Genomic DNA, 10,276 nt, shown 5'->3' with positions numbered 1-10,276 from the left:
TGGCGCAATTGGCTAGCGCGATCGGCTGTTAACCGAAAGGATGGAGGTTCGAGCCCACCCGGTGGTGGTGCGGCGCTTTTTTTCTTTGGGCTCATAGCTCTGAAGAAATGTTCTGACGGTGGTGAGAGTGGAGCAGGACTGTCCCCGTGGCGCCATTGGCTAGCACGATCGGCTGTTAACCAAAAAGTTGGAGGTTCGAGCCCTCACGGGTGGGGTGTGTTGCTTTTTTCTTTGCGCTGATAGCTTTGAAGATATTTTCTGATGGTGGTGAGCGTGGAGCACGATTGTCTCCGTTGCGCAATTGGCTAGTGCGATCGGCCGTTAACCGAAAGTTTGGAGGTTCGAGCCCACCTGGTGGTGGTGCGGCGCTTTTTTTTCTTTGGGCTGATAGCTTGAAAGATATGTTCTAATGGTGGTGAGAGTGGAGCAGGACTGTCTCCGTGGCGCAATTGGCCAGCGCGATTGGCTGTTAACCGAAAAGTTGGAGGTTCGAGCCCTCCTGGGAGTGGTGTGTTGCTTTTTTCTTTGTGCTGATAGCTTTGAAGATATGTTCCGATGGTGGTAAGAGTGGAGCGCGACTGTCTCCGTGGCGCAATTCGCTAGTGCGATCGGCTGTAAACCGAAAGGTTGGAGGTTCGAGCCCACCCGGTGGTGGTGCGGCGCTTTTTTTTCTTTGGGCTGATAGCTTTGAAGGTATGTTCTGATGGAGGTGAGAAGGGAGCAAGTTTGTCTCCGTGGCGCAATGGGCTAGCCCGATCGGCTGTTAACCGAAAGGTTGGAGTTTCGAGCCCGCCCGGGAGTGGTGTGTTGCTTTTTTCTTTGCGCTGATAGCTTTGAATATATGTTCTGATGGTGGTGAGAGCGAAGCAAGACTGTCTCCGTGGCGCAAAGGGCTAGCGCGATCGGCTGTTAACCGAAAGGTTCGAGTTTCGAGACCTCCCGGGAGTGGTGTGTTGCTTTTTTCTTTGCGCTGATAGCTTTGAAGATATGTTCTGATGGTGGTGAGAGTGGAGCAGGACTGTCTCCGTGGCGCAATTGGCTAGCGCGATTGGCTGTTAACCGAAAGTTTGGAGGTTCGAGCCCACCCGTTGGTGGTGCGGCGCTTTTTTTTCTTTGTTCTGATAGCTTTGAAGATATGTTCTGATGGTGGTGAGAGTGGAGCAAGACTGTCCCCGTGGCGCAATGGGCTACCGCGATCGGCTGTTAACCGAAAGGTTGGAGGTACGAGCCCACCCGGTGGTGGTGCGGCGCTTTTTTTTCTTTGCGCTGATAGCTTTGAAGATATGTTCTGATGGTGGTGAGAGTGGAGCAGGACTGTCTCCGTGGCGCAATTGGCTTGCGCACTCGGCTGTTAACCGAAAGGTTGGAGGTTCGAGCCCTCCCAGGAGTGGTGTGTTGCTTTTTTCTTTGTGGTAATAGCTTTGAAGATATGTTCTGATGGTGGTGAGAGTGGAGCAGGACTGTCTCCCTGGCGCAATTGGCTAGCGCGATCGGCTGTTAACCGAAAGGTTGGAGGTTCGACCCCACCCGGTGGTGGTGCGGCGCTTGATTTTTCCTTGTGCTGATAGCTTCGAAGATATGTTCTGATGGTGGTGAGAGTGGAGCAAGACTGTCCTCGTGGCGCAATGGGCTAGCGCGATCGGCTGTAAACCGAAGGGTTGGAGTTTCGAGCCCTCCCGGGAATGGTGTGTTGCTTTTTTCTTTGCACTAATAGCTTTGAAGATATGTCCTAATGGTGGTGAAAGTGGAGCAGGACTGTCTCCGTGGCGCAATTGGCTTGCGCGATCGGCTGTTAACCAAAAGGTTGGAGTTTCGAGCCCACCCTGTGGTGGTGCGGCGCTTTTTTTTTCTTTGTGCTGATAGCTTTGAAGATATGTTCTGATGGTGGTGAGAGTGGAGCAGGACTGTCTCCTTGGCGCAATTGGCTAGCGCGATTGGCTGTTAAACGAAAGGTTGGAGGTTCGAGCCCACCCGGTGGTGGTGCGGTGCTTTTTTTTCTTTGGGCTGATAGCTTTGAAGATATGTTCTGATGGTGGTGAGAGTGGAGCAGGACTGTCTCCCTGGCGCAATTGGCTAGCGCGATCGGCTGTTAACCGAAAGGTTGGAGGTACGAGCCCACCCGGTGGTGGTGCGGCGCTTTTTTTTCTTTGCGCTGATAGCTTTGAAGATATATTCTGATGGTGGTGAGAGTGGAGCAGGACTGTCTCCATGGCGCAATTGGCTAGCGCGATCGGCTGTTAACCGAAAGGTTGGAGGTACGAGCCCACCCGGTGGTGGTGCGGCGCTTTTTTTTCTTTGCGCTGATAGCTTTGAAGATATGTTCTGATGGTGGTGAGAGTGGAGCAGGACTGTCTCCGTGGCGCAATTGGCTTGCGCAATCGGCTGTTAACAGAAAGGTTGGAGGTTCGAGCCCTCCCGGTGGTGGTGTGGCGCTTTTTTTTCTTTGGGGTGATAGCTCTGAATAAATGTTTTGACGGTGGTGACAGTGGAGCAGGACTGTCTCCATGGCGCAATTGGCTTGCGCAATCGGCTGTTAACCGAAAGGTTGGAGGTTCGAGCCCACCCGGTGGTGGTGCGGCGCTTTTTTTTCTTTGCACTGATAGCTTTGAAGATATGTTCTGATGGTGGTGAGAGTGGAGCAAGACTGTCCCCGTGGCGCAATGGGCTACCGCGATCGGCTGTTAACCGAAAGGTTGGAGTTTCAAGCCCTCCCGGGAGTGGTGTGTTGCTTTTTTCTTTGCGCTGATAGCTTTGAAGATATGTTCTGATGGTGGTGATAGTGGAGCATGACTGTCTTCGTGGCGCAATTGGCTTGCGCGATCGGCTGTTAACCGAAAGGTTGGAGGTTCGAGCACAACCCGGTGGTGGTGCGGCGCTTTTTTTTCTTTGCACTGATAGCTTTGAAGATATGTTCTGATAGTGGTGAGAGTGGAGCAGCACTGTCTCCGTGGCGCAATTGGCTTGCGTGATCAGCTGTTAACCGAAAGGTTGGAGGATCGAGCCCACCCGGTGGTGGTGTATTGCTTTTTTCTTTGTGGTAATAGCTTTGAAGATATGTTCTGATGGTGGTGAGAGTGGAGCACGACTGTCTCCATGGCGCAATTGGCTAGCGCGATCGGCTGTTAACCGAAAGGTTGGAGTTTCGAGCCCACCCGATGGTGGTGCGGCGCTTTTTTTTCTTTGTGGTGATAGCTTTGATGATATGTTCTGATGGTGGTGAGAGTGGAGCAGGACTGTCTCCGTGGCGCAATTGGCTAGCGCGATTGGCTGTTAACCGAAAGGTTGGAGTTTCGAACCCTCCCGGGAGTGGTGTGTTGCTTTTTTCTTTGCACTGATAGCTTTGAAGATATGTTCTGATGGTGGTGAGAGTGGAGCATGACTGTCTTCGTGGTGCAATTGGCTTGCGCGATCGGCTGTTAACCGAAAGGTTGGAGGTTCGAGCACCACCCGGTGGTGGTGCGGCGCTTTTTTTTCTTTGCACTGATAGCTTTGAAGATATGTTCTGATAGTGGTGAGAGTGGAGCAGGACTGTCTCCGTGGCGCAATTGGCTTGCGTGATCAGCTGTTACCCGAAAGGTTGGAGGTTCGAGCCCACGCGGTGGTGGTGCGGCGCTTTTTTTTCTTTGGGCTGATAGCTTTGAAGATATGTTCTGATGGTGGTGAGAAGGGAGCAAGATTGTCTCCGTGGCGCAATGGGCTAGCGCGATCGGCTGTTAACCGAAAGGTTGGAGTTTCGAGCCCTCCCGGGAGTGGTGTGTTGCTTTTTTCTTTGTGGTAATAGCTTTCAAGTTATGTTCTGATGGTGGTGAGAGTGGAGCAGGACTGTCTCCATGGCGCAATTGGCTAGCGCGATCGGCTGTTAACCGAAAGGTTGGAATTTCGAGCCCACCCGGTGGTGGTGCGGCGCTTTTTTTCTTTGGGCTGATAGCTCTGAAGAAATGTTCTGACGGTGGTGAGAGTGGAGCAGGACTGTCTCCGTGGCGCAATTGGCTAGCGCGATCGGCTGTTAACCGAAAGGTTGGAGGTTCGAGCCCTCCCGGTGGCGGTGCGGCGCTTTTTCTTTCTTTGGGGCGATAGCTCTGAAGAAATGGTCTGATTGTGGTGACAGTGGAGCACGACTGTCTCTGTGGCGCAATTGGCTAGCGCGATCGGCTGTTAACCGAAAGGATGGAGGTTCGAGCCCACCCGGTGGTGGTGCGGCGCTTTTTTTCTTTGGGCTCATAGCTCTGAAGAAATGTTCTGACGGTGGTGAGAGTGGAGCAGGACTGTCCCCGTGGCGCCATTGGCTAGCACGATCGGCTGTTAACCAAAAAGTTGGAGGTTCGAGCCCTCACGGGTGGGGTGTGTTGCTTTTTTCTTTGCGCTGATAGCTTTGAAGATATTTTCTGATGGTGGTGAGCGTGGAGCACGATTGTCTCCGTTGCGCAATTGGCTAGTGCGATCGGCCGTTAACCGAAAGTTTGGAGGTTCGAGCCCACCTGGTGGTGGTGCGGCGCTTTTTTTTCTTTGGGCTGATAGCTTGAAAGATATGTTCTAATGGTGGTGAGAGTGGAGCAGGACTGTCTCCGTGGCGCAATTGGCCAGCGCGATTGGCTGTTAACCGAAAAGTTGGAGGTTCGAGCCCTCCTGGGAGTGGTGTGTTGCTTTTTTCTTTGTGCTGATAGCTTTGAAGATATGTTCCGATGGTGGTAAGAGTGGAGCGCGACTGTCTCCGTGGCGCAATTGGCTAGTGCGATCGGCTGTTAACCGAAAGGTTGGAGGTTCGAGCCCACCCGGTGGTGGTGCGGCGCTTTTTTTTCTTTGGGCTGATAGCTTTGAAGGTATGTTCTGATGGAGGTGAGAAGGGAGCAAGTTTGTCTCCGTGGCGCAATGGGCTAGCCCGATCGGCTGTTAACCGAAAGGTTGGAGTTTCGAGCCCGCCCGGGTGTGGTGTGTTGCTTTTTTCTTTGCGCTGATAGCTTTGAATATATGTTCTGATGGTGGTGAGAGCGAAGCAAGACTGTCTCCGTGGCGCAAAGGGCTAGCGCGATCGGCTGTTAACCGAAAGGTTCGAGTTTCGAGACCTCCCGGGAGTGGTGTGTTGCTTTTTTCTTTGCGCTGATAGCTTTGAAGATATGTTCTGATGGTGGTGAGAGTGGAGCAGGACTGTCTCCGTGGCGCAATTGGCTAGCGCGATTGGCTGTTAACCGAAAGTTTGGAGGTTCGAGCCCACCCGTTGGTGGTGCGGCGCTTTTTTTTCTTTGTTCTGATAGCTTTGAAGATATGTTCTGATGGTGGTGAGAGTGGAGCAAGACTGTCCCCGTGGCGCAATGGGCTACCGCGATCGGCTGTTAACCGAAAGGTTGGAGTTTCAAGCCCTCCCGGGAGTGGTGTGTTGCTTTTTTCTTTGCGCTGATAGCTTTGAAGATATGTTCTGATGGTGGTGAGAGTGAAGCAAGACTGTCTCCGTGCGCAATTGGCTAGCGCGATCGGCTGTTAACCGAAAAGTTGGAGTTTCGAGCCCTCCCGGTGGTGGTGTGGCGCTTTTTTTTCTTTGGGGTGATAGCTCTGAATAAATGTTTTGACGGTGGTGACAGTGGAGCAGGACTGTCTCCATGGCGCAATTGGCTTGCGCAATCGGCTGTTAACCGAAAGGTTGGAGGTTCGAGCCCACCCGGTGGTGGTGCGGCGCTTTTTTTTCTTTGCACTGATAGCTTTGAAGATATGTTCTGATGGTGGTGAGAGTGGAGCAAGACTGTCCCCGTGGCGCAATGGGCTACCGCGATCGGCTGTTAACCGAAAGGTTGGAGTTTCAAGCCCTCCCGGGAGTGGTGTGTTGCTTTTTTCTTTGCGCTGATAGCTTTGAAGATATGTTCTGATGGTGGTGAGAGTGGAGCAGGACTGTCTCCGTGGCGCAATTGGCTTGCGCGATCGGCTGTTAACCGAAAGATTGGAGTTTCGAGCCCTCCCGGGAGTGGTGTGTTGCTTTTTTTCTTTGTGGTAATAGCTTTTAAGATATGTACTGATGGTGGTGAGAGTGGAGCAGGACTGTCTCCATGGCGCAATGGGCTAGCGCGATCGGCTGTTAACCGAAAGGTTGGAGTTTCGAGCCCTCCCGGTGGTGGTGCGGCGCTTTTTTTCTTTGGGGTGATAGCTCTGAATAAATGTTTTGACGGTGGTGAGAGTGGAGCAGGACTGTCTCCGTGGCGCAATTGGCTTGCGCGATCGGCTGTTAACCAAAATGTTGGAGTTTCGAGCCCACCCTGTGGTGGTGCGGCGCTTTTTTTTCTTTGTGCTGATAGCTTTGAAGATATGTTCTGATGGTGGTGAGAGTGGAGCAGGACTGTCTCCTTGGCGCAATTGGCTAGCGCGATTGGCTGTTAAACGAAAGGTTGGAGGTTCGAGCCCACCCGGTGGTGGTTCGGTGCTTTTTTTTCTTTGGGCTGATAGCTTTGAAGATATGTTCTGATGGCGGTGAGAGTGGAGCAGGACTGTCTCCCTGGCGCAATTGGCTAGCGCGATCGGCTGTTAACCGAAAGGTTGGAGGTACGAGCCCACCCGGTGGTGGTGCGGCGCTTTTTTTTCTTTGCGCTGATAGCTTTGAAGATATGTTCTGATGGTGGTGAGAGTGGAGCAAGACTGTCCCCGTGGCGCAATGGGTTAGCGCGATCGGCTGTTAACCGAAAGGTTGGAGTTTCGAGCCATCCCGGGAGTGGTGTGTTGCTTTTTTTCTTTGTGGTAATAGCTTTTAAGATATGTACTGATGGTGGTGAGAGTGGAGCAGGACTGTCTCCATGGCGCAATTGGCTAGCGCGATCGGCTGTTAACCGAAAGGTTGGAGTTTCGAGCCCACCCGGTGGTGGTGCGGCGCTTTTTTTTCTTTGGGCTGATAGCTTTGAAGATATGTTTTGATGGTGGTGAGAGCGGAGCAAGACTGTCTCCGTGGCGCAAAGGGCTAGCGCGATCGGCTGTTAACCGAAAGGTTCGATTTTCGAGCCCTCCCGGGAGTGGTGTGTTGCTTTTTTCTTTGCGCTGATAGCTTTGAAGATATGTTCTGATGGTGGTGAGAGTGGAGCAGGACTGTCTCCGTGGCGCAATGGGCTAGCGCGATCGGCTGTTAACCGAAAGGTTGGAGTTTCGAGCCCTCCCGGTGGTGGTGCGGCGCTTTTTTTCTTTGGGGTGATAGCTCTGAATAAATGTTTTGACGGTGGTGAGAGTGGAGCAGGACTGTCTCCGTGGTGCAATTGGCTTGCGCGATCGGCTGTTAACCAAAAGGTTGGAGTTTCGAGCCCACCCTGTGGTGGTGCAGCGCTTTTTTTTCTTTGTGCTGATAGCTTTGAAGATATGTTCTGATGGTGGTGAGAGTGGAGCAGGACTGTCTCCTTGGCGTAATTGGCTAGCGCGATTGGCTGTTAAACGAAAGGTTGGAGGTTCGAGCCCACCCGGTGGTGGTGCGGTGCTTTTTTTTCTTTGGGCTGATAGCTTTGAAGATATGTTCTGATGGCGGTGAGAGTGGAGCAGGACTGTCTCCCTGGCGCAATTGGCTAGCGCGATCGGCTGTTAACCGAAAGGTTGGAGGTACGAGCCCACCCGGTGGTGGTGCGGCGCTTTTTTTTCTTTGCGCTGATAGCTTTGAAGATATGTTCTGATGGTGGTGAGAGTGGAGCAAGACTGTCCCCGTGGCGCAATGGGTTAGCGCGATCGGCTGTTAACCGAAAGGTTGGAGTTTCGAGCCATCCCGGGAGTGGTGTGTTGCTTTTTTCGTTGCACTGATAGCTTTGAAGATATGTTCTGATGGTGGTGAGAGTGGAGCAGGACTGTCTCCGTGGCGCAATTGGCTAGCGCGATTGGCTGTTAACCGAAAGGTTGGAGTTTCGAACCCTCCCGGGAGTGGTGTGTTGCTTTTTTCTTTGCACTGATAGCTTTGAAGATATGTTCTGATGGTGGTGAGAGTGGAGCATGACTGTCTTCGTGGCGCAATTGGCTTGCGAGATCGGCTGTTAACCGAAAGGTTGGAGGTTCGAGCACAACCCGGTGGTGGTGCGGCGCTTTTTTTCTTTGCACTGATAGCTTTGAAGATATGTTCTGATAGTGGTGAGAGTGGAGCAGCACTGTCTCCGTGGCGCAATTGGCTTGCGTGATCAGCTGTTAACCGAAAGGTTGGAGGTTCGAGCCTACCCGGTGGTGGTGCGGCGCTTTTTTTTTCTTTGGGCTGATAGCTTTGAAGATATGTTCGGATGGTGGTGAGATGGAGCACGACTGTCTCCATGGCGCAATTGGCTAGCGCGATAGGCTGTTAACCGAAAGGTTGGAGTTTCGAGCCCACCCGATGGTAGTGCGGCGCTTTTTTTTCTTTGTGGTGATAGCTTTGATGATATATTCTGATGGTGGTGAGAGTGGAGCAGGACTGTCTCCGTGGCGCAATTGGCTAGCGCGATTGGCTGCTAACCGAAAGGTTGGAGTTTCGAACCCTCCCGGGAGTGGTGTGTTGCTTTTTTCTTTGCACTGATAGCTTTGAAGATATGTTCTGATGGTGGTGAGAGTGGAGCATGACTGTCTTCGTGGCGCAATTGGCTTGCGCGATCGGCTGTTAACCGAAAGGTTGGAGGTTCGAGCACCACCCGGTGGTGGTGCGGCGCTTTTTTTTCTTTGCACTGATAGCTTTGAAGATATGTTCTGATAGTGGTGAGAGTGGAGCAGGACTGTCTCCGTGGCGCAATTGGCTTGCGTGATCAGCTGTTAACCGAAAGGTTGGAGGTTCGAGCCCACCCGGTGGTGGTGCGGCGCTTTTTTTTCTTTGGGCTGATAGCTTTGAAGATATGTTCTGATGGTGGTGAGAAGGGAGCAAGACTGTCTCCGTGGCGCAATGGGCTAGCGCGATCGGCTGTTAACCGAAAGTTTGGAGTTTCGAGCCCTCCCGGGAGTGGTGTGTTGCTTTTTTCTTTGTGGTAATAGCTTTCAAGTTATGTTCTGATGGTGGTGAGAGTGGAGCAAGACTGTCTCCATGGCGCAATTGGCTAGCGCGATCGGCTGTTAACCGCAAGGTTGGAGTTTCGAGCCCACCCGGTGGTGGTGCGGCGCTTTTTTTTCTTTGGGCTGATAGCTCTGAAGAAATGTTCTGACGGTGGTGAGAGTGGAGCAGGACTGTCTCCGTGGCGCAATTGGCTAGCGCGATCGGCTGTTAACCGAAAGGTTGGAGGTTCGAGCCCTCCCGGTGGCGGTGCGGCGCTTTTTCTTTCTTTGGGGCGATAGCTCTGAAGAAATGGTCTGACGGTGGTGAGAGTGGAGCACGACTGTCTCTTTGGCGCAATTGGCTAGCGCGATCGGCTGTTAACCGAAAGGTTGGAGGTTCGAGCCCACCCGGTGGTGGTGCGGCGCTTTTTTTCTTTGGGCTCATAGCTCTGAAGAAATGTTCTGACGGTGGTGAGAGTGGAGCAGGACTGTCCCCGTGGCGCCATTGGCTAGCGCGATCGGCTGTTAACCAAAAAGATGGATGTTCGAGCCCTCCCGGGTGGGGTGTGTTGCTTTTTTCTTTGCGCTGATAGCTTTGAAGATATTTTCTGATGGTGGTGAGCGTGGAGCACGATTGTCTCCGTTGCGCAATTGGCTAGTGCGATCGGCCGTTAACCGAAAGTTTGGAGGTTCGAGCCCACCTGGTGGTGGTGCGGCGCTTTTTTTTCTTTGGGCTGATAGCTTGAAAGATATGTTCTAATGGTGGTGAGAGTGGAGCAGGACTGTCTCCGTGGCGAAATTGGCCAGCGCGATTGGCTGTTAACCGAAAAGTTGGAGGTTCGAGCCCTCCCGGGAGTGGTGTGTTGCTTTTTTCTTTGTGCTGATAGCTTTGAAGATATGTTCCGATGGTGGTAAGAGTGGAGCGTGACTGTCTCCGTGGCGCAATCGGCTAGTGCGATCGGCTGTTAACCGAAAGGTTGGAGGTTCGAGCCCACCCGGTGGTGGTGCGGCGCTTTTTTTTCTTTGGGCTGATAGCTTTGAAGATATGTTCTGATGGAGGTGAGAAGGGAGCAAGTTTGTCTCCGTGGCGCAATGGGCTAGCCCGATCGGCTGTTAACCGAAAGGTTGGAGTTTCGAGCCCGCCCGGGAGTGGTGTGTTGCTTTTTTCTTTGCGCTGATAGCTTTGAATATATGTTCTGATGGTGGTGAGAGCGAAGCAAGACTGTCTCCGTGGCGCAAAGGGCTAGCGCGATCGGCTGTTAACCGAAAGGTTCGAGTTTCGAGACCTCCCGGGAGTGGTGTGTTGCTTTTTTCTTTGCGCTGATAGCTTTGAAGATGTGTTCTG

General features: G+C 52.6%; 2 non-coding genes across 2 annotated transcripts; both read left to right on the top strand.

The window, feature by feature from the left end:
• The first annotated feature begins 3,971 nt into the window (after nucleotides 1-3,971).
• On the top strand, nucleotides 3,972-4,045 carry TRNAN-GUU (transfer RNA asparagine (anticodon GUU)). The gene has a single exon. It is a non-coding gene; the product is annotated as a tRNA-Asn (tRNA).
• Nucleotides 4,046-9,125: 5,080 nt separating this feature from the next.
• Nucleotides 9,126-9,199, top strand: TRNAN-GUU (transfer RNA asparagine (anticodon GUU)). The gene has a single exon. It is a non-coding gene; the product is annotated as a tRNA-Asn (tRNA).
• Nucleotides 9,200-10,276: the final 1,077 nt, after the last annotated feature.

The sequence above is a fragment of the Rhipicephalus microplus genome, unplaced genomic scaffold (assembly GCF_043290135.1).
Source record: "Rhipicephalus microplus isolate Deutch F79 unplaced genomic scaffold, USDA_Rmic scaffold_39, whole genome shotgun sequence".
Classification (NCBI taxonomy): Eukaryota; Metazoa; Arthropoda; class Arachnida; order Ixodida; family Ixodidae; genus Rhipicephalus; species Rhipicephalus microplus.
The sequence above is the reverse complement of the archived record's forward strand: the minus strand, read 5'-3'. Positions and strand labels throughout refer to the sequence as shown.